This window comes from Podarcis erhardii (genome assembly GCF_964252035.2).
Source record: "Podarcis erhardii genome assembly, chromosome: 9".
NCBI classification, from domain to species: Eukaryota; Metazoa; Chordata; class Lepidosauria; order Squamata; family Lacertidae; genus Podarcis; species Podarcis erhardii.
The window spans coordinates 63,470,834-63,494,769 of record NC_138512.1 but is presented as its reverse complement, the minus strand read 5'-3'; the positions used below and the strand labels follow the sequence as shown (position 1 = coordinate 63,494,769).

Below are 23,936 nucleotides of genomic sequence, written 5' to 3'. Positions count from 1 at the left end.
AAATAAAAAGTTTTTCCCCTAACCAAAAAAAGTATAGAACAATTAGTAAATGAGAGGTTTCTTCAAAAAACAAACAAAGAGGTTATTATAGTCAACAGTGGGTGGGAACCCATTTGTATAAGTCAGTGTGCCATTTGATTCAAGTGCAATTGAAATCGTCAGTTTTCAGTCTGTGAATAGTATGAATTTTAATATAATTATACCCTTGATAACCTCTCTCATTTTTTTAAAACACCTAAACCCTTGGAAATAAGTCTGTATTGATTTCAAGGTAGCTTACTTCTAAATAAATGTGTTTAAGATTATTATCCTCCTTCCTTTCATTCCTGAGCTTTAGCTATCCTTGAACAACTTTGACTAAACATATTAGCTTACATCTCAATAACTCACCTTATAATTGAAGGAGCACGAGGGGGGAAAGCATTCTGAATTTAGCAAACGGCATTAACTCAGCGCATTACAGAATTAACATTGTGAAAACTGTCTGTGTCATTGTGTGCGGATGAAGTTCTTTATTGTAGCACCGTTAATTGCAAACCTGGCATTCCAGTTCAGGTTTCCTGGTGATCTGACACAAAGTAAAGTTAAAATAGTGTGTTGCTTGTAGAAGTTAATCGCAGAAACGCTGTATTCTAAAAAGAAATGGAAGGCATTGAAATTCCAAGTGTGTTTTGGAACAAATGATGGTATGTGCGTACAAGACAGTGAGCTGGTGCCAGGAGAGAAGAAAGATATCACCTAAATGAGTTAAGGGAAGAAAAATTATCGGGCTGCAGTAAGCCATCATTTAAAGGGAATGGATTTGGCGTGTATGTCTTACACAATTGTAAGGGAATGGTAAAAGGAAATTATGTTTCATTTGCAGTAACTCAAAGTCAGCTTACCCTGCTCAGCTTTTGCAAATACTATAATACATATGCCAGATCACAATTAATCTAGCTTTCTGTGGTAAAGGATTGCTCATTTGGACTATTCTCTGTACTTATAGCATCTACAATGCAGTCTTGTTGCTATATCCAAAGAAGCTGATGATTGACTAGAAACTTGGCAAGAGGTTCTGGGTGGCTGGGTGTTAAACTGAGGCGGACCTCTAGTCAGCACCTGAGGCCCACTCTTTGTTTGTCATTACAGTGGTACCTCAGGTTAACTACTTAATTCGTTCCGGAGGTCCGTACTTAACCTGAAACTGTTCTTAACCTGAAGCACCACTTTAGCTAATGGGGCCTCCTGCTGCTGCCACGCCGCCAGAGCACGATTTCTGTTCTCATCCTGAAGCAAAGTTCTTAACCTGAAGCACAATTTCTGGGTTAGCAGAGTCTATAACCTGAAGTGTATGTAACCTGAAGCGTATGTAACCTGAGGTACCACTGTACACTGATATCCCACCTTGGAGCTCAAGCTTATGTATGTGCATGGTTTCCCCCAATCCCCATATTATCCTTAAAACAACCCTGTGTGGTAGGTTAGGCTAAGAGACAGTGACTGATCCAAGGTAAAAGGTAAAGGTAAAGGGACCCCTGAACATTAGATCCAGTTGTGACCGACTCTGGGGTTGCGGCGCTCATCTCACTTTATTGGCCAAGGAGCCGGCGTACAGCTTCTGGGTCATGTGGCCAGCATGACTAAGCCACTTCTGGCGAACCAGAGCAGTGCACGGAAACGCCGTTTACCTTCCTGCCGGATCGGTACCTATTTATCTACTTGCACTTTGACATGCTTTCAAACTGCTTGGTTGGCAGGAGCAGGGACCAAGCAATGGGAGCTCACCCCGTCGCAGGGATTCAAACCGCCAACCTTCTGATCAGCAAGTCCTAGGCTTTGTGGTTTAACCCACAGCGCCACCCAAGGATACCCACTAAACCAGAGCCGGTCCAGCCATTAGGCAGGGTGAGAACGCTGCCTCAGGTAGCAGAAGCTCCCCAGGTGGTATGCTCATGAGTGCCCTGCCTGCCCCGTTGCCTCCACCAGTGTTGGAGAAGCACTGGTGCACTTTGGGGCAAGATCGTGTCCATTCTGAGCAAGACATTACCCACAATCTGCACAATCTGCACAATGTGTATTTGGGGGTTGTGCTCTTGTGGAAACTGGGTGACACACACAAGGGCATGACTCTCCAAATCATGTGTCTTTTGTGGCCACAGTTGTGCAGAAGTCAAAACAGGACACCCGGGATCCAATCAGAAGCCAGGATGGCTTCTGTAATTCTGAGATGTCCAGCTCAAAGCAGGGCAGTTGAAGAGAATGAGAGTGTCTCTTTCTCAGTGTAGTACAGTGGCCAAACACTGGTTGGCGTTATCTTCAGATCTCACATAGCCTCTGTTTTAAAACAGCTGCAGGCCTAATTCAAGGTGTTCACATTGGTGTTTAAAGCCTTAAATGACTCGTGCTTCGAATACCACCCCCTTCCTACAAACACTCTCACGTGCTAAATTATTTTAATTTTTATAACCTACCCTGAGACCTTGGGGTAAGGGGTAGGTAATACATTGTAATAATAATAATAATAAAGGCAGGAGCTGTCAACTATTTTGGGTCAGTGAGCTGATTTGAAATTTTAAGAAAGTGTCATGCACAGTGTTGCCATACGTCTGGAATTTCCCAGACATAGCTAGAATACTGCAGTTGGAAGCAGTGTCCTGGCAGAATTCACTAAAATGTCTGGGAAAATCCATGTCGGCAGTGTCATTTTTTGTAATTTCCCTTAAAAATATCTCAAAAACTTCAATTTTTTTGTGTTTTTGCCAAAAAAAAAAGCCCAATGGGGCAAAACTAAAAACTAAAAAAAAAACAAACTCTACAACCTTTGTATCTGGATTTTCACTTTAAAAATATGCACCCTAGCCATGGGCACCAGTCACTAATTGGCTGCCATGGGAATGTGGCATAATGCAAAATGGCTGCTGTGGGGGCATGTGAAAGCAGTATCCATGTAGGAGGGGTGGAGTCAGTGCAGACAAGAACTGAGCTGAAGGAGCCAATAGTCTCTTGTTACTGTGCATCTTTGGAGTGGATATTTACTGAAGTTTTTTGTGGGCACTATAGGAGGTACTGTTGGGCATGCTGGCACCCACTGGCGCTGCAGTGTCACCTCTTGCAACCGGGGAAGCCTTCTTGCTGCCTTCCCCTCCTCATATTGTCCTTACCTGAAAGGGGCTTTTATAAATAGGTCAGTGTAGCCCTACATCCTAGTGATGTATTCCGCAGTTTGGGTAGTAAATCTTGGCTGAAATATAGTTGCTCTGGCTTGAATGGAGGCATTTAGTGATGGATAAGAACTCGCTGCAATCAGGGGTTGCTATCAGAGAGTAGCTGTCCCCTTGCTGTGATGCTGAAAACATATCACACAATCATGTGAGCTGCTATCAGCTGTGTCAGGTTGAAATGGCAATGTGTTTTGGTTACAGGTGTGGTCCATTTTTATTTTTAAAAAAGGAACTCGCCACAACTCAGTTCCTGAGCTACTCAGATGGGCGCCATTGCCATTATAGGAGAACAAGGGAGATGTTCATGGTGAGCTCCAGCACCTCTTTTTCTAGAAAAATAGCACTGGGTGTCGTGAAAATTGTTACCTAAATTTGTGGGTGTTTACATCTACTGTGAAATTAAGAGGGCTCCTTAAGCTTTCAGGATACAGTGGTACCTTGATTACAAACTTAATTCATTCTGGAGGTCCGTTCTTAACCTGAAACTGTTCTTAACCTGAGGGACCACTTTAGCTAACGAGGCCTCCCGCTGCCACCACGCGATTTCTGTTCTCATCCTGAAGCAAAGTTCTTAACCCAAGGTACTATTTCTGGGTTAGTGGAGTCTGTAACCTGAAGCGTCTGTAACCTAAAGCATCTGTAACCCGAAGTACCACTGTAGTTTTGATTTTATTTTTGCACTTATTAACCGTGTGAAGTGGTTGATGTGTCCTTATTGCCCTTAACACAGTTTTTAAAGCCCTGCATGTTTCGAAAGCACGTCAAAGTGCAAGTAGATAAATAGGTACTGCTCCGGCGGGAAGGTAAACGGCGTTTCCGTGCGCTGCTCTGGTTCGCCAGAAGCGGCTTAGTCATGCTGGCCACATGACCCGGAAGCTGTACGCCAGCTCCCTCGGCCAGTAAAGTGAGATGAGCGCCGCAACCCCAAAGTCGATCATGACTGGACCTAATGGTCAGGGGTCCCTTTACCTTTACCTTTTATGGCTGGGGGCTCTTTGCAAACAGACTTCCAACATTATACTTCTTCTTTGAACACCCTGGAGACTATGCAACAATGGCACTGTGAGCATGTACAGAGTTTTTAAGAAAACAATTAAGGACAATAAAAACCCCTTCACTACCTTGTTCAGTTAATGTGGTAGGTGCAGCCCTTCCCTGCTCCATGAAATTTATCTGAAAAAGCTATGGGGGGGGGGGAGAGAGAGCTTTTTCTTCACTCCCACCCTTATTTGAATGGCTGAAGTGTTGTTAGCTTGGTGAAAAGGTTCAGCCCAGAAGCAGTTATAACTGACTGTCATTTTGCAGTTGGGGGGGGGGATCTTTTCTAAAAAATTTAAAGCCTATTTCTGTTATATTTGTGATTTGAATTGGCACTGTCCCAAGAACAAGATGCCTTTCCAAACCTGTCATTTATCTTCCTAGTAATCTTAGGCATTTACAGGGAGCCAATTACCTTGATACCAGTGATAAAAATTTCCATTTGCTTTGAAGATATATCCTTAGGCTCACAAAAGTATGTGTATGCTGCAGGAAAGCTCCGTCTTAATTTAATGGTGTTTGGTGTGTTTTTTTGCAGGAGGAGGATTGTAGTAAAATCAGTGGCTACCAGTTTCCCAATGCAATATGACATTTTAACTATGCCTGACTCATATGGCAACAGCCCCTGCTAAACTGATATGTGACTCTCCAATATAGCTTTCAGATTTTTCAGATAATATCATTAGGCTAAGGAGAATGGTATATAGCATGGGTTGATGAAACTAGTTTCCAAAATAGGTAAGGCTGAGCCACAAAAAAAATTGTTAAATTAAAACAGTCTTATTGTGCTTTTTACATTGTGCCCTATGCTGCCTTGTGGTGTATAAGTGAAAAGTAGTGTGTGTGTGTGTGTGTGTGTGTGTGTGTGTGTGTGTGTACATCAGCTTAAAAAATAATAATTCAAAGAATGCTATGAATGGGTTGCTGCTGGTTTTTTTTTTTTTTAAAAAAGAAATGCCCTTAAAGGTGGAAGAAAATGTTAGTAGACATCTGGAGAATCAATTCATGCAACAGCATCAAATCACTGTCTGATAAAGCAGAAGAGGCATGAACAGCAGGAATATTGAACATAAAATAATGTGTAATTCTTTTTTCACAAAATGGCAGTATTCAGCTGATACGTTTCTCTGCACACTAGTAATTCATTGTTTATATTCCCATGGTTAACATGCTATTGCTTGGGCTTTTGAAATAGGACTTTGAAACTGCAGGCCAACATACAGTCCCACTGAACTGAATGGTATTTACTTCTGAGTAGACTTTTATAGGATTGTGTTGTAAGGTGTGTTGCTTGTGTAAAAGGAGTACTTATTTTTTTATTTCTCAGACGAAAAAAATAAGTGGCTCCAAGGCTACTAAATGCCTTTTTTAAAAAAACAACAACCTGTAAGTGTATTAAATGTCCCAGATCCATCCGAAATGAAGAAATCTGCTCGACAAAATGGTCTAGCTTTGGGATGAATCAGACTGCCATGATAAATGTCCTTACAGGCCCTTTTGACAAGAGTCTCCATCTCTCTCTTGCTCACTCCTAGCCATCCAGATCACATTCTCAAGCTTAAGAAGATAACTTTGTGTTTCCGCACACCTTTGTTGGTGGAAATGGCAAACATAGCAAGCAGAGATGAGTTCATGAACGAACCAGACTTCTGGCTTTTAAATGTACTTTCCCATTATAAACATCTTGTAATTTTTGTTCGGTCCCAAAGATGTACATTGATAGACATTTAAACAACAGTAGCCAATGTGGTGCCTTCTAGATGTTGTTGAACTACAGCTTCCATCATTCCTGGACACTGGCCATTCTAGCTAGGCCTGATGGGAATTTGAGTCCAACATTTCCCCCTGCACTGGAATATGTGGGTGGATTCTCTTTGCCATGAGTATCTATTTTGTATTGTTTTGTTCTGTTTTAAATGCACTGGCTGATTCTTTGTGTTTTTAGCTGCTTTTTGTGCTGGGTTTTTTTTTTTTTTACTGCCCATCTCTTTGAGGCAATTGTGTAGCTGTTGATTACTCAGTTAAGAACAACAATGGAAGAAAAATTAAAGATACAGGAGCAATGTTTCCTTTTGAAGTTGTGCAGCCGGCATAAATTATTATAATGAGAGAGGGGAGCTTTGTATCCCTTAGTGCAGGGATAAGGCCCAAGGATCACATTTGATGCTAGTGGGGGGATGCCTTTCTGTCCTTCAAGCAAGAAGCATTGTTAGAGTTCAAGGTCACATTCCAACCAAACAAAAACACTCAAGGAGTGTACAAAGTGAGGAGGTGAGGGGTGTGGCTTGAGAGGGAATGTGACCTGGGGAGAGGCCTGGGGGGCCACATACTGCGCCTTGAGTGAATGTCCCCCTCCCCCACTTTGGTGCGTGTTTACTATTGTTTGGGATGATTTTGAATCATTTCGATAGTGTGCCTATTTTGCTACAGGTGGGCGTGACAGCAATGGGCAGTTGCTTCAAAAGATGTACAGTTGTGACCCCATGTTTGTTTCCCCCATCTGTACAAAAGTCCTCTTCCAACAGGGGAAAAAAATGTCCTTTGCAAAAGGGAACTGCACCTAGATATGGTGCCTTGTCCCTTTAAAGCAGATGTCGCTGATCTACAACTCCCACAATCTCTGGACATTGGCCATGCTTGCTAGAGCTGATGGGAGTTATGGTTCAGCAACATCTGAAAAACCAAAGGTTACCCACACCTGCTTCAGCAGCAGACTTTGGGGTCTCAAATTTCAGTGGCACCCTGTGCAACACCAAAATGCAGGAAACCCTGTCCACCTCGCCTTCTATTCTGTGTCATAGTTGTGGCGCCCCCCACAGTGCTCCCAAGGCTCTGCACTCTGTGCAATCAAGTTGGTCTCGCTCCCCTAAATCCACCTCTGCCTGCTTTAAAGAATGCCAAGTAACCTCCATAATTGCAACACAGCCTTCTGAAATTTCATATGTGAAATGCTCACTTGCCATTGAAGAGAAGACCAATTCCTGCTCTCATGCCCTTACAGATTCCTTGAGACCACTACAGTGGCGTAGCGTGGGGGGTGCAGGGGGGCCGGCTGCACTGGGTGCAACATCTGGGGGTTAGGGTTAGGGGGCGCAAATCCACGGGTTAGGGGGCGCAAATCCATGGGTTAGGGGGCGCAAATCCACGGGTTAGGGGGCGCAAATTACTTGCCTTGCCCCGGGTGCTGACAACCCACGCTACACCACTGGACCACTACCTCCGGTGAATAATATGTGATAAAAATATTACCTATAAACTTTTTTTGGTCCTGTTGTTCTACCAGTTTGCATTACATGATTTTATTTTTTGAAAAACAATATTCCTAAAATGCAGTAGACGGGCTGCCGTCCACATATCTAATTAATGTCACGGCACAGCTCCAGTTGATTTGAATGGCTGCAGACAGGCCCTTTAATCAACACTTTATTGTGTTGCTAAAGAGAGTATATAGTAGCTGAAAAGTCCTGCCCAACCCCGCTGAAGCTTGTGAGCTTCCTTCCAATGCGTTCATTGGTTTTGGATAGAATTACAGTGAGAAAACATTGTTAACAAGTAGGCAGGACTGTTTTTAGCTGCCAGCTCCTGGCTGCGGCTTCCAAAATGCACCTCCTCAGTTATAATTATATATCTGTTTTAACCAATACATTTGCCATCCAACGTAAGCTTCAGCAGCAGTACGGTTCCAAAATACTGTCTGGCATGGCGTCTTGGCATCCCTAAGCTCTCCCCTGTTAGCTGTCATTAAAAACCCTTCTTCCCAAAAGGAAGAACTGAAACAACATTTAGACATTCCATCTGGAGCACCTTGGTTTGCAATTCTCTCAGGTGTTTCCTACCTTTCTTGGCCACCAAAGTTTGATGTATCATAGGGCCATTGCCAGAGGCAGTCAGGACGGAGGGTTAATAAGCCTCTAACAAGAGTATGAGGGAGATTCTCAGAAGTTGTATTAATAAGTAGCGACTTCAAAAAAGAACTCAGGAGCATGGAGAAAAGAAGTATGCCTTCATTTTGGCCTGAGATCTATTGGGCCCATGAATGCCCGTTCATGGGATAAATACAAAATTATGCAGAGGACCACAGTCCTCCTCCTTTTTGTACAATCACAAGGTCCTATGTCCTGTATCTATACCAATAATCCCTTTGTAGCTGCTGAAAAGGAAGAAAATGGGTTAGGACAACTAAGATCAGGTTGGAATACAGACCAAAAATGATCATAAAGACCTCACCCTTTCTTTGTGGCTGCCATTAAGACATGGTGTGCATGTGCAGAGTCGACATGTCAGGTATGTAGGTGCAATGAGCTGCTACAATCATGCAGCTCATTAATTCAAATGCTGAACATGATTACACTGGAAAAGGGCTGGAAATCTAAAACTGAATCTCAACAAGACCAAGGTTTTGTGGGTCCCCAGGTCCGGAAATTAAGTAGGGGGCCACTTTTGAGTGGGTTCACATTTGTCTGGACTGAGATACCCAAACTGGACCTGCACAAGGCATTGCTGAGGCTGTCACAATTATACAGATCAATTAACACCAGTGAAGAAAAGACATTGAAAGGAGGCTTTGAAAGACTATTTTCAGCAGCAAAGATTGAAGCCTATCAGTTATCTCAATTTTTTTGTGGGCAATGAGAATTGATACTAAAGAAGAAAGGAGAATAGGAAATGATAGCAAACCAATAAGAATTTCTTGGGCTCTGTGTTATTCCTCCTATTTCACTGCCACTAAGAGATATGATTCTGGAATACTTTTAGAGGACAAAATGATATTTTGGCAGGCTCAGGGAAATCTCTGAAATATTGGGAGAGAAATTGCATTCCAAAATTGTGGCATATTTATGCTTTGATTAAATGTTTGAGAATCATTTAATGTCTATTTGGCCTCCTGCATTTGTGTCTCCTGAATGTAATAAATACATTTACCCCTCCTTTTATTTTCTGGCCTTTTGAGACCCCAGAAAGATATTTCCTTGCTTCCTGCTCTTTCAAATAATTTGCCATTGAGAAATGAGAGGACAAGGACTGCTTATTTGCTTTTTTCCAATCTCCTTTATCTTACTGAAATGCCTTCATGCATTCCAGCTACCCTTTAAGTATACCTGAAGCAGTGCTGCAATTACTACCCCTTTTCAAGCAGTTTGAGTTGTCAAAACATCCTTGCACAGTGGAATCCTATCCTCAAAATAGATAAAATTATCTGCGCAGTGAAGAACTTGTCTTTTGTTACAAATGCAAATGCTGCCTTAACCTGCAGGTAATTCATCTAGAGTTGATGTTCCCACTTCATATTAACTTGCTGGTGCTTCTTTGGTGTTTTGAAACGGACTTCTCCACAAAACAATTGAAGCAGATACCATGGGGTTGTTTGGTGTCTCAGCAATGCCCATCCTCCTGATTGTCCACACGTGAGTCTGGAGCAGACTTCCTCAACCTCCATATGATGTTGTACTACAGCTCACATCATTCCTGACCATCTGCCATGCTGGCTGGGGCTGGTGAAAGTTGTAGATCTTGTATTCATTTACAACGCTCTGAACAACATAGCTACAAGGTACGTCAGGGACTACCTGTCTTAGCTTGGTCACTGAGATAATCTGCAGGAGAGTCAATGGTTGTTCCCCAAGTTGGTGAGGCTCATTAGACCACAACAAGAAACTGAATCTTTAGCGCCATCAGGCCAATTTGTGGAATACTCTGCCAATAGAGATTCAACTTTTAAATGCTTACTGAAAACCCCTCTAACGCATCAGGCTTATGCAGGCAATTAAGTACACATATTTCCATAACAGTTAGCTGATTTATAAATTTAACTTTTTATGTGGTTTTAGGCACATTGACCACTGGTAACGCTCTTTGACATCAACCACACAATTGTACATTTATGATATTTAATAATGTGCTTTGAGGACTTTCTTCACAAAAACTTGGCTCATGAAAAAGACTCATGTCATCATTCAAGGAAACACTATAGGGAGGCTAGAGAAGAAATAATGGCAGAGCCCTTGAGCTTTCATCACATTAAGACAGCCATAAACCTTTTCACTTGGGAAAATAGGAGTTGCCATTTCCATTCCGCGAATTGAAGTGCCAGGCAATGGTTTCATAAATATTTTGACTCATTTGGCTCTTTCTTTTGTTCTTTCTTTTTGGCATAGAAATAAGTATTCATATTTCTCTCTGAAATTAAAAGAAAAGAAACTACAATGTGGAATGTTTTGCACCACTATGACATAAAAGCCAGTGTTCTGCAGAATTCATGATGCTGAAAGAAATTGATGATCCAGAAACTAAAAATAATGCTGAGCCAAACCTACTTTCCTTAATTTTGCATTCTTTTTCTGACATCTCTCATTTTATGTTTTTTTCAGCGCTTACTGGGGCACTTTTCAATGCTACTCCTCTCTGGGCAAATCTTCATCCTCCTCTTGCTCACACTGCCATTTTGATGGCAGGAACTCACATTATTTTGTCTATGATGTCACAACAATGCTTGTCTGATACAATAATATCATGGATTTATGTAAACAAAATTACAGTGGCCAATACTGTGCCCTCCAGCTGTTGTCTGATGGCACCATGTTGGCTATCCTTGCCCTATGTGATTTTGTTTGCACAAGCCCATAGCATCTTTACGTCAGACAATTCCCATAAGCCCTGATGGTTAGTGAATCAGAGTTGGCATCTAGCAACATCTGGAGTGCACCAAATTGATTACTCCTGACAAAGGTGACCCAACCAATAAATTTAAATTTCAGTGTGGGCAACTAAAGGCAGAGAGAGTTGGGCAGGGTTCCCAATCACATGATGGAGTCTACAGCTTACATGGTGGAGCCAGTTACTGGTGAAGCCTACACGTGGCTCCTCCTTTAGACCTTCCACTCAGTATGCCAAGATTTGGTGGTGGAGCATTGAGGGCAGGGCAAGTGTATGCATGTGTCTCCACGTCTTCCACTTGTGCTTGGAATGTTTCAGATGGTAACTTCTGAAGGCATCTATAGATTGAACATTTTTCATGCCTTCCTCAGAACTATATAGAATAGAGAAACTCTGGTTCCCATGTGCAGTGGAGGCTCTGAATATTCCCAGAAGCCTTTGCTGTATGGGGGAGCCATGGGGTTATAGGGCGAGCCCACTACTGTCACTGGTCTTTAGTGCTTCTGGTTTCTCTCCCCTCGCATTTGGACTTAGTAAGTTTGGGAAAGTGTGGAAAAGATGGTATCTCTGGCAGCAGAGGATTGGTGTGGCAAAAAGGCTTGCCTTAGGCTGAGCATAGAAAACTTGAGGTAAGGGAAGAACTCATGTTTTCTCTGAGAATTCTCCAGGAAACCCCGGGAAGGCTATGCCAATTACAAATCAAGATGGAGGAATTTCACTCATTGCTAATGAATAAATTGAAACTGAAGCTTATTTGTGGTGGATAGGGCTCTCAGTGGCCATAAGCCTCAGTTGCTGTGTACTCCTTCCACTGTCAAATATGACTCTGAATACCAGTTGCTGCGGTTTGCAAGTGGGGAGAGTGCTGCTGCACTCAGTTTCTGCTTGAGGGCATCTAGTTGGCCACCATAAAATCAGGACATGGTCCGGATGGGTCACTGGCCTGATCCAACAAGGCTCTTCATATGGGGTTTTTTATGTTTTTCAGTGCATTGCAGTAATTTGTCCTTTGCAGTAACGGATCAGAATTTTGTGCACAACTATTTCTCTGACTTAACGAGAAATGTTGAACAGCCATCCCCTTGAAGTCTGCAGTACAGGTGTGCTTTCTGTAGCATCAGCAGCTCCCAAACACAACTCTGATGATGTACTAGCAACATGATCCACAACGCACTGACCTAAATGGGACTAAGTGGGTTTAAAGAAAAGCATTTGGGCTGATGTTTGGGAGTTTAAGGTTGCAGTCCATCATGCACCACTGTTAGAAATCTCAACAGGAATATTGCCTTTAATGCGCATCCCTCAACTTAAGAGGGTTATGGGTCATGTCTTTGGGCTATTAGTGTGTGTGTGAGAGAGGTCACATTTCTGCCCCTGCTTCACGTTCTCGGAGCCTTTTTCACAGCTGTGTCTTTTCATGGCTGTAATGCAGAACATGCTTACCAAGGATGAGATATTTAAAAGGATGAGATATTTTAAAGACTGCCAGAGGAAATGGAAGGCATAATATTGTAGTTCCTTTGCTGCAATCATGACATTTTTGAATGTCTGCTAGTGAATAACAAAAGCTATAATTCCCATATAACCTCCAGGAAAGCTGTAAATCAAGGATGGGAAACCTGTGATCCTCTAGATGTTGTTGGACTTCAACACCCATAATCATCAGCTTGAATGGCCAGTGGTCAGAGATTTATTTTATTCTCAATTGTTTTATTTGATGTTTTAATGTATTGTAAACTGTTTTGAAATTTGTTCTTTAAAATATAAAGCGGTATAGAAATGATGATAATGGTAGTGGTGATGGGTCAATCAGCATTAGGAAGGCCACAGAGTCCCTATCACTGCTGAGAGATGGAATGTGAAATGCTAAGGTTGAAGTCATGTATCTGCTTTTTCTATAGATTTGGAAGGATGTGGCTGATTATTGTGGAGCTCTTGAATGTAGCCACATCCACTCTGATCCTGTCCTTTAATCACATTGCCTGCTTCCTTCTGACAGCCTGAGTGCTTATTGTCAATCTTTTTGAATTCCTGGAAATTCCTCATAAGTTTGTCCTAAAGAAGAACCCCAAATTCAAACCAAAATTAGCTTTAGGACATACTGTATATTATGGCAACTCTATTCCCAAGTACAGTGGTACCTCGGGTTAAGTACTTAATTCGTTCTGGAGGTCCGTTCTGGAGGCTAATGAGGCCTCCTGCTGCCGCCACGCCGCCGGAGCCCGATTTCTGTTCTCATCCTGAAGCAAAGTTCTTAACCCGAGGTACAATTTCTGGGTTAGCAGAGTCTGTAACCTGAAGCGTCTGTAACCTGAGTTACCACTGTATTATAAACTTTGCTTAGTTTTTCTATCTCCTTTCTTTGTATAGCACAACTGCTCTTAGACCCATGGCTCCAAAGGAAAGATTTCCAGTCTAATTACCATTCAGGGAGGAGGGGATGCATATAATCCAGATGGGGAGGCCTCATGGGCCACATCTGGTTCACGTGCCAGTGCTTTCCTCTCTTTGATCGATGTCTTTAACAGGCAGAAACCAACAGCTGCAAAGCTTTCCCCACAGCGACATCTCCATGCTGGGGCAAAAAGCATCACTTGTCAATTTCTCTATGATCTGCATCTGTTAGATGCTCCATCTTTCAGAAAGGTGGCAACACACCAATGTTTTCGAAAAGGGGTCCTGTGGTTTAGTTTATTAGGCTGAGAGCTGGGTGACTGTTGTGTTTTCTTTTACACTGTCAGAAACGCTGTGGAACGTGATCAGAGGGTAAGCTGTAAAACTCCACCATTAATCCACCCTCTCCAGGTGTTGTTCCCATATTTAATGGCTTAATGACCTATTTGTTTCTTCAAAGGAGACAAGCACCTCTATTTCATATTTCCCCATGTTCATTAACTTTGACAAACTAATCCTTCTGCAAAGGTTGTAAGATGGGCCAGATCATTGTAAAGATGAAGATTTCAGTCAGGTACATAGATAATGCGATAAAATGAGTCAGGAATGCATTGGCTGTTTCTATGGGGTTGTAAATTGTGTTTACTTGGTTTCATTATTAAAAGAGGTGTTTGCTTGTACCTTTTCTGCACTGAAGTATGCTACCCGACAGCTTGTGAGCTCTTTCTAATGATACACGAAACAAAATTGTTCAAATGGGATAGGCCAGGTTCAGCTTCTGTGTTCCACAGGTGGGTGATTAGTGTGAGCTAATTATCTTAACAAGTCGTCAACTGATAAACAAGAGGATGGCAGATGCCCATAGAGGTTGGCTTGACATACCACTAGCTCACTGCTAGACTTCTCATTCACCATTTACAGGTTGTTGTTTTTACTACATGTTCCAGATACAGCATATTCCTCCTAGGTACACATTGAAACCTGCATTTGTGTTATATTTTACAAGATGAAATACTTGTTCTTCCGATAAACTTCCATAGGAGACTCATAGAATATGAACAGACTTTAAGTATATGTGTACTTCTAGTAGTAGAAACTGATTATGGTTTTATTGTCCCATAATGATACCTTTCCCCCTATCTGTCAAACAACCAAAGTTCAAATTCTGTTTTGGAAAGCATCTGTGCTGATATGGCTATGAGTAATTTATATGTACATCTGTCAAAGTGCATCTGGACCCTTTTCCAACTCATCAGGCTAATGCAGTTAAGGAAGCACACCCGTTCTCTTATGTACTACATTTTTTAGTTGAACGCCCAACCATCCTCGCTTCCTGTCACACTCTTCAGCCTGAATGTCAATGGCAGGGTGAGGCAAGTACCTATTTGGACATCTATCTGCACAACAACTGGCCTAAAGACCAAAATCATGTGCCAGGAACTGCATTTTGCCTGGGCCACAGGCAACAGCAGGGTAGGAGATACCTGAGCAGCCGTCAGCAGAAGTAGATTAACAGTCACTACTGTAGTAAACAGAAAAGTTAAAGCTGCATTTTCTGGCCTTGACGTTAGAATGTTCTCCTAATAGTAGAAGGAGCAAGGAAGATACCTGGTAGCAACTGTCATAGGGAATAGTGGAAGGGCTGGGGCTCAGTGCATTGCAAAATGTCCCAGGGTCAATCCCTCACATCTCGAAGTCGGGACAGGAAATATCCATCTGGAACTCTGGAGAGCTGTCGCCACAATAAACTAGAGGGACCAATGAGTATAAGGCACATTCCTATGTTCCTTAACACTGAAGAACTGATTCCTGATTCAAACCTGAGAGGACAAACCATCATTTACTGGTCCATGGCACTTTTGCACCTCTGTACCCATGAACCCATTCTATTTGCATAATAACATGTGGATTAACTCCTACCTTGTTGTTGTAGGACATTATTTTTATTATACCCCGCCCATCAGGCTGGGTTGCCCCAGCCACTCTACATAAAACTGAAGCCCACAAACCTGTTCCATGCTATCAAGTGTCCTGACTCTGAGTATTGTGCAATATGAACCTGTATTCTTATAAAGGTGGTGTTTCTTATTTAGCTGTCACAACTCTTGCACTTTCCATGATATGTTTATGACACACTGACCTTTTCTCTGGTCTTTTTTCTATGCTTGAGAAAGGTGGGCGGTCCAGTCAAGCAAGCTAGTGCATATGTTATTTGAAAGGTTACTGTATTGCAGTAGATGATTTGACCTCGTTGAGTATGGAAAGTGAGGAAGATTTCTCCTGGAGCAGAAAATGCCACATTTATCTGTCTTGAAAAAAACTACTAATTTCTAGCTTGAGGATCTTGAGGTTCATTTCCAGAAGGCAATCCAGTTGACCTTGTTTGCCACACTTAGAGCAGGTACATACACTGACATATGAGAGAGAAAGAGAGAGAGAGAGAGAGAATATTGCTGTGCAGAGAGGGGTGTTTCCCTCACCCCAGCCACCCACAGGCACAGTTTGAAGTGAAGGAGAATTTCTTTGGTGAAATGACTTCGGAGCACAGTGGTAAAAACTATCCACTAGGTGCTGTACATTTTCTACATATCCCTGTGCTATCTGTGCCCTAAAAGCATTTGCCAGTGGGATTCTCTTCCTGCCCCACCCCCTGAGGTGTCTAATATTTACTCAGGATGGGAGATAGGATTCATGTATTATGAATCAGACAGTTATTTAGCCTCTAAGGAACTCAGGGCTGTTTGCATGGTTCTGTTTCCCCCATTTAATCCTCACAATGGAAATGTGATTGGTTCAAGGTCACTGTCAGGGAACTGCCATCAGTGCCGGAGGGAGAGAGCAAAATCCAGAGGGATTCCAGAGAGCGTCCCGGGATTGGGAGAGGCAGCCCATCTTCTGGGGAAGAGAATCAGCGTAGCACCAGTGGAGAAGGGGGGCAGATGAGGGAAGCGGCTAGGTGGTCCCATGATTCCTTGCCGGGGACCAGCAGGGAGAGTAGGGGTCCTCCGCTGCCTACGCCCTCCTTGCGCAGAAGGCTTTCGCGCAGAGAGAGTAGGAGGAGACTAGGCGTCAAAGAGCTTCTTTGCTGGAAGAAGTTTAAGAAACGCCCACTGACGGATTCTGCCAGCTATTGAGACAGCCACGGGTGAGTGGCTGTCCGGACAGAAAAGGTTCACTCAGGCAACCCAGCCAGGTGTTTGCACCAGCTTACGCACGAGCAACCCCTAGAACCATTACAGTCACCTAACAAGCTTTGTGGCTCAGTGAGGAGTTGAACTCAGGTCTCCTTGGTTTAACTTACACACTACACTGCTGTTGGTTCTGGTACCACTTCAAATGGTAGCGAGGGTAGAATATTTTCTAATTTCTCTAATGTAAAAAACCCTCTCTGCATGTAATAAAGTAACACATTTGATTGTTACTAGTTTGTTTCTGGGCCCAACTGAAGTTGCTCAAGGTAGTATTTTAAGCCCTTAAACGACGTAGGCCCCAAATGTCTGAAAGACCGACTCCTTCCATGTAGACCCTTCCAGGTGTTAAGATCACCACTGGGCAGCTCTTGGTTGTTCCTCCATCTTTAGAAGCTTGGGGAGCTGTTGGCTGTTGAATTCCTTCCCCGCAGAGGTGTGTGTGGCACCATAATCATCGAACTTTCATCACTTGCTGAAGATGTACCCTGGCCTATGATACATACTTTTAGGAACCACTCTAGTTCTGATTGTAATTGGTTTGCAACTGGTTTAACAACTGGGAACTCTGGGAATTGTAGCTCTTTGGGAGGAACTAGCAGTCTTTTAACTCCTCTCAGAACCTTTGAAAGAAATTACAGTTCCCAGTATGCTTTGAGGGAACCCGTGGCTATTTAAAGTGGAATGATACTGTTCTAAGTGCAGATGTGACCTAAATATTGAACCAGGTTTATGCTGTGTGTTTCTTTTTAATGTTGTTGTAATTGTTATACACACTGTGTATTAGCACGCCTATTCCTCTCCTTGAACCATCCAGTACTCTAAATATCCCTTATTGCACAGTTAATTGTGTTTTAAAGTTTCAAATTATTATTTAGAAAAGAAACGTGGGGAAAATCCACTCGTCCTCTTCCTTCAGGAATTCTCCTGAACCCATTACAGTTAATTCTTGGGGCAGTTTTATGTTTTCGTCTTCTCATTTTTATGTTAGCACATATATAGTCTAACATAAAAATCTGCAGGGATAAACATAAAGTAGCAAAAGAATAAATACAATGGGCAAACATACGCAAATTTAAAAATGAACTTTTTTTCAAACTACTAAAACTGCCAAAGTGGTGAAATAATAGAAGCTTATCAGTGCTGGAGGAAAAGAAAGAAAATAAATAAGGAAATCGATGCCCATAGTTTATATCAATTCTCTAAAATAACTAGGCTCCAGTTTGCAAATAGCTGCTCTTGCAGAATCCCCATTCATTTCAATATGGACTGAGCTTCCCAACCATTTATAATGATATAACGTTCCCTTGGTGGTATTGAGATGCTGATGGCAGATAGTATCCAGGAACTAATCAGGGGCTGAAGTGAGCATGAAAGTAAGTACCTTTCTATCTACCTATCTTATTTATAAAACAAAACACAACACGTTTTTATCCTGCACTTTCCATCTTAATGGGACCCTCAGGGCAACTAACTATCAGGTGTATCATAAAATGAAAAAAATGCAATCAGTTTAAAATATCAGTAGCACAATATTAAAGCAGGAGGGAAAGCTAAAGAATTTTCCCTAAAGAGGAGAATGCAATGATAAATGGGGATCTAGATAGAAACATTTTGACATGGTGTCTCAATTTTGGACTTATCCACACTTATCTTTCCTCTGCACTTTGGGAGGCAGCAATGACCGCTCCCCGCATAAAACGGGGGGTGACCTTTGCGTGGACGCGCGCAGCCCCTGGATCTGGAGCGGCTCCATTCAGCATAGGCTTGGCTTTGCCTTCCCTCAGGTGGGATACCTGGAGGTCTCCGTCTACCCCAGTCAGTTGTCCAATCCCACCTGGGGGAAGCGTTGCCAAGGAGATCAGGCCAGGTAGGGGAGGGATTACCTGCCCACACAATAGAGGGATGATCTTACCTGGGAATCCTCACTTGGCTCCAGAGCTTCTCCCACCCTACCCACCCTCAGTTAATGCCTTATTTTTCAGGTTAACTTTTCTTACAGGTATGCGGGCGCTGCTACGTTAAGGTCGCTGTCAAAGGGCCGGAAAGGAATTTCCCTGCATTGGCAGGTTTCGCCTTTCCCATAGCAAAACGTCACAACTTTGGCGGTATCAGGCCTTGGGCGGAATCCTTTTGTCCATCTTCCTCTTGCAGCGGCGATACCAGGGTTCCCCGTTAAAGGGGTTTCTGAAGGGAGGCTTTGACCGTACGCCGAAAGGTTGTCATTGCTCTCCCCAGCAGCAGCGGCGTAACGGGGGCGGCTATCTCTGCTTGAACATATATTCTCCAGAGCCGGCCCATCCCCCACACAAACACTGAATAACCCTGATGCTCCCTAGGTCCCCGGCTGGAGACTGGGGAGGGAGAACGCCCAATGCCTGAGCCAAGGTCTACCCACATTTGAAATTTAATAAAGTTGTGGCCAATTTAATCCCATAGCACGTTGTCTTGAGTCATTATTCCACATGACGGGGGGGGGGGACCGCTCAGGATCTGGGGACTCCGCCTGTGCACGCAAATATTTTATTGTGGAAGCCGAAGGGACCTCAGCCCCTAGGAGTTGGCTCCTATGTTTGGCCACATGTCAGAGCATTTATATAATGATTAGCAACACACGCACAATCTTCTCACAACAGCCTTGCCAGATCAGCCATTGCCTTCTTTCAGAGAAAGCAGGCATTTACAGCTCATTCATATTTTGTACAACTGGAGCAACTTTTCCTACGACAAATGCCCCAAGTTCAGTGTCTATTGCAGGTCCATTCCTTGATCTAGACCAGGATTCCAGAATGCTCTGGGCTAAGGATAGCGAAGTCCACTCCAGGACTTACAGAGAATCCTGGAAGGAATAATCTTTGCAGTTGTACAGAAAGGAAAAACTTGAGAATCAGTCTTCTTTAGTTTAGCTTTCTCTCTCCCCCCCCCCCATCATCTTTTGTGTGTTCATGCAATCCCCCTGCCTTTGCACAAACAGACTTGTATGAATTGTGTCATTCCTTGGTGTGCCATGTTTCTGTCAGCCTGAGATAAGAGTAGCTGGCTATTATCTCCCCTTAAGAAGCCCCCGGGTAACTTTAATGGCCTGCCTGTACCATCTTCAGTGCTCAACCAGTAAAATATATTAGCTCACAAAGAGCATCCTCCTTTCTTCATAGAACTCAAGAGTATGATGAATCTTCTACTGATCTATGGCAGTGGTGGTGGAGGGAGGAGGAAAGCGCAGGAGAAAGTCTGACTGGCATTCTGCGACAAAAAGAAAGAAGAGAGAAAGCGGATATTTTAGAAAGAGAACAGGGAACCTTATGGTTCGAACCAGCTCTTATTTAATACTATGCAAATCACTGTATCTGTCAACTGAATATTACATTTGCTTGTAATGAAGGAATTGACATCTTGATAGAAGACAAGAAAGCACAAGGCATGTTTACAGTAATTTTAGCAGTTCACTAAATTAAACCAATTAAAACTTAATGTGTTGATCTGCATAGCCAAAAGCAACTGCTTCTTTTATGTCATTTGGCGTCTTAAGGGCTTCTTATATTCAAGATTCAACAGTAGTTCAGCCAGGGGCCGTGCTGTCTGAGGGTGGTCTTTTCTTATGCAGGGATGCTTTACGGTCGGATGCTCTACCTTGGTGCAGCGGGTTAAATCCTAAAACCTCAGCGGTGGTAGAAATCTTCCAGAGGCCTGAGCCAAAGCAACTCACATTGCCTTGCCTCTGTTCAGAGGACCTTCTCCTTGTTCTCCTGTCTCTGGAGGAGAGGATGGTGGCTAGTGGCAACAGGACTAGCTTGATCATGCTCTGGGTGCCTTTCTTCTTGGTCCTCTTCCCAAGATTGATGAGCTACATCTCACTGCAGAACGTCCAATGCAGTAGATCCCAGATTTGATCCTTAGACTCTCCAGTTCAAACCATCAAGTCATGGGAACTCATCCTTTATGCCTGTGACCCTAGAGAGCTGCTGCTGGACAGAGTAGACAATATTGAGCTAAATGGACATTCATTCTGAACTGGTACGAGTTGGCTTTCTATGCTCACAACCACACCATCCATTTAAAGCACTCCATTTAAAGCACCTGCCTTCCTCTTAGCAAGTTTCTCCCTTTCGTCCTGAGTTTGAGTGTCTTCAAAGTCCATGGCACCTTTAGGGAAGGCTGTTCTCCAGCTGAAGCTCTCAGGCCAGTGTTTCCCAGTTGTCGGTGTTTATACTATTTTTTTTAGATTTGACTTGAGACAGTCCTTAAACCTCTTTTGTTGACCACCAGCATTACACTTTCTATTCTATTTTTAAGTTCAGAATAGAGTAGTTGCTTTGGAAGCCGATAATTGGGCATCCGCACAACATGACCAGTCCATCAAAGTTGATGTTGAAGAATCATCACTTCAACACTGGTGATCTTTGCTTCTTCCAGTACACAGACATTAGTTTGCCTGTCTTCCCAAGTGATGTGTAAAATTTTTTGGAGACACCGTTGATGGAATCTTTTGAGGAGTTGGAGATGGCGTTTATAAGTGGGTCCATGTTTCACAAGCATACAGTAAGGTTGGTAGTACAATAGCTTTGTAAAGAAGCATTTTGGTTTCCCTGCGAATGTCCTGGTCCTCAAACACTCTGCACTTCAGTCAGGAAAAAGCCGCACTCGCAGAGCTCAGGCAATGCTGGATTTCGGCATCAGTGTCGGCCCTTGTGGAAAGATAACTGCCCAGGTAGGAAAAATGATCGACATTTTCCACAACCACACCATCCATTTAAAGCACTCTTATACCACTTTAACAGTCATTACTTCCCCCAGAGAGTCCTGAGAATTGTAGTTTGCTAAAGGTGCCAGTATCACAGAACTACAGTTCCCAGCCTCCTTAACATACTACAGTCCCCTGGATTCTCCATGGCTGTTAAAGGGGCGTAGGAGTGCTTTAAACGAATGGGGTGGATGTGACCTGCGTCCACAACATCCTTCAGGAAACTCACTCAAGACCTATTGCAGAGTCAAGTCCTGACACCTCCCCTCCCTAATCCTAACAGCTTATTTTCAGATCCCAAACACATTACAGTTAGCACCTCCATTTATTTTATCTGCCATGTCATTAGTTAATGGTGGTGCGCTTGTTTGTCACAAAGTACAGCGGATTCAATTTCCTCCCTCCGTCCTCTGTCGAGACACAGCCTGGCAGCTTATATCTCTTTTGCAGCTGGTGCTTCAGGTTTCTGAGCAGAACTTTATCTCCCTGTTGCAAGCGAGATCTGTGTTGACAAGAAAGACCACTGCCATTTGTTAGAGTCTCTGCTGTCAGCGCTGACTGAGTATTGCTTTCCTATTCTCCCCTTAAGCAGAAGGATGTGTGTGAGTGAGCATTTGTGTGTTTTAAGTAAACAGCAAAAGAGGCTTTTATAGATATATTTTGGGTAGATGATAGAATTTGTCATTCCCCCAATCCCTTAGTTTTGAAGCAGTCAATCAGCACATTTATCTGTAGACTTTCATATCATTTGCCTTCTGGTTGTTGTTGCAGCAGGTATATTCATCAGATGAATATACTTCCTTCGGAATATATGGATTGTGGTTTTTAAAGCTGATCAATGATAGTTTACAAAACCTTCCCCCTCCCAACTCCCATATTTTAATGTTATTTATTATTATGCTTGTATCCTGTCCTTTAATCATCAAAACAACTTTGTGATATAGGTTAGGCTAAGAGATCCTGACTGTCCCAATTTCACTCAGTGAGCTACATGGGTGAGTGAGGATTTGAACCCAGGCCTGCTACATCCTAATCCAGCACTCTAACCACCACACCACATGGACTCTCCTTGCTGCCATTCTCTTATTTATGGGCTCATTTATCCATTGTTTCTGTTATATTTCATGATTAAATATTGTGACTAAACTTATTCCTTGTTTAGTATGAACAACTGACACACTAAGAGTGAGTGTCAGGGGATCAGTATTGTGGGGCACGTGCCAATCTCCACATGCACACATAGGTGTAGCGCTGTGGTCTAAACCACTGAGCCTCTTGGGCTTGCTGATCAGAAGGTCGGTAGTTCGAATCCCCGTGACAGGGTGAGCTCCCGTTGCTCTGTCCCAGCTCCTGCCAACCTAGCAGTTCAAAAGCATGCCAGTGCAAGTAGATTAATAGGTACTGCTGTGGCAGGAAGGTAAACAGCGTTTCTGCACTCTCTGGTTTCTGTCACGGTGTTCCAGAAGTGGTTTAGTCATGCTGGCCACATGACCCAGAAAGCTGTCTGCGGACAAACACCAGCTCCCTTGGCCTGAAAGCGAGATGAGCGCCACAACCCCATAGTCACCTTTGACTGGACTTAACAGTCCAGGGGTTCTTTACTTTACCTTTTTTAGGTAAAGTAAAGGGCCCCCTATGGGCCCCAAATAGGGGCCCATAGCCAATCCTTGGAGCCCTCTGGCCCTCTCATCTGCCTCCTCACTGACAGGAGTGGAACTTGGTCATATACAACCCTGTATGAGGTCATTTGACACCCTCCGTTCAGCCCTTGCAGTGCCATCTTAAGACGGGCAGGCTTTGGGAAGTGGCTTGAGGGCTTTGACAGGGTCCTAGAGCTCTTCTACCTCCTACCTCCTTCCCAATGATTAGCACTTGCCCAGCTTGGGGAAGGAGGAAGGAAGACTGTTTAAAAAACAACAACAACACATTTATCACTATTTAGCACAAACTCTCCTATCATTGCACTGACATTGTCTCACCCACCTGTATATATGCCAGCACAACATTGCCATTTTGATGGGCAAACTAAGTTCAGTTTGGAAATAGTTTGAATAAACTTGATTATTTAATCCAAAGTATGTCAGACAGAGAAATCCAACCCCCCCCCCCGACCAGCAGCTCTGAGTGGGGGGTTTCATAGAATCATAAGAGTAGGAAGGGACCACAAGGACCTTCCCTCACTACGAGAAGCAAAGCTACAGGGAACCAGGCAGAGGGCCTTCTTGGTAGTGGCACCCTCCCTGTGGAGCGCCCTCCCACCCAGAGATAAACAACTACCTGACATTGAGAAGACATCTGAAGGCAGCCCTGTTCCGGGAAGATTTTAATGTGTGACATTTTAATGTGTTTTAAATCTTTGTTGGCAGCCGCCCAGACTGGCTGGAAAGACCCGGCCAGATGGGCGGGGTACAAATAAATTGTTGTTGTTTTTGTTGTTGTTGTTGTTATAGTCCAACCCAGGAATCTTTTGCCCAACATGGGACGTTTGTATGAGTGTAGGTGTCCCTCTGATCAGAACTGCTCAGTGACACCAACAAAGAAGTGCCCCAATATTCCTGCCTCAACGGTGAGCACAAGTTACTGCTGAAAGTACTATCCCTGCCAACAAATCATTCTGTGATTCTACCAGTGTAGAAGTCTTTCAGTGTATCTGCCCCTGTTCTGTGGAACAGGATCCCTGTAGAGACATGACATGTGCTCTCTGTTTGTACTTTCCAG

The 23,936-nt window shown here is 43.3% G+C and overlaps 1 protein-coding gene across 4 annotated transcripts in view; it reads left to right on the top strand.

Moving 5' to 3' along the window:
* The window catches only part of CCSER1 (coiled-coil serine rich protein 1), a 715,014-nt gene that overhangs the window by 668,150 nt on the left and 22,928 nt on the right, over positions 1-23,936 (top strand). The window lies entirely within an intron of this gene.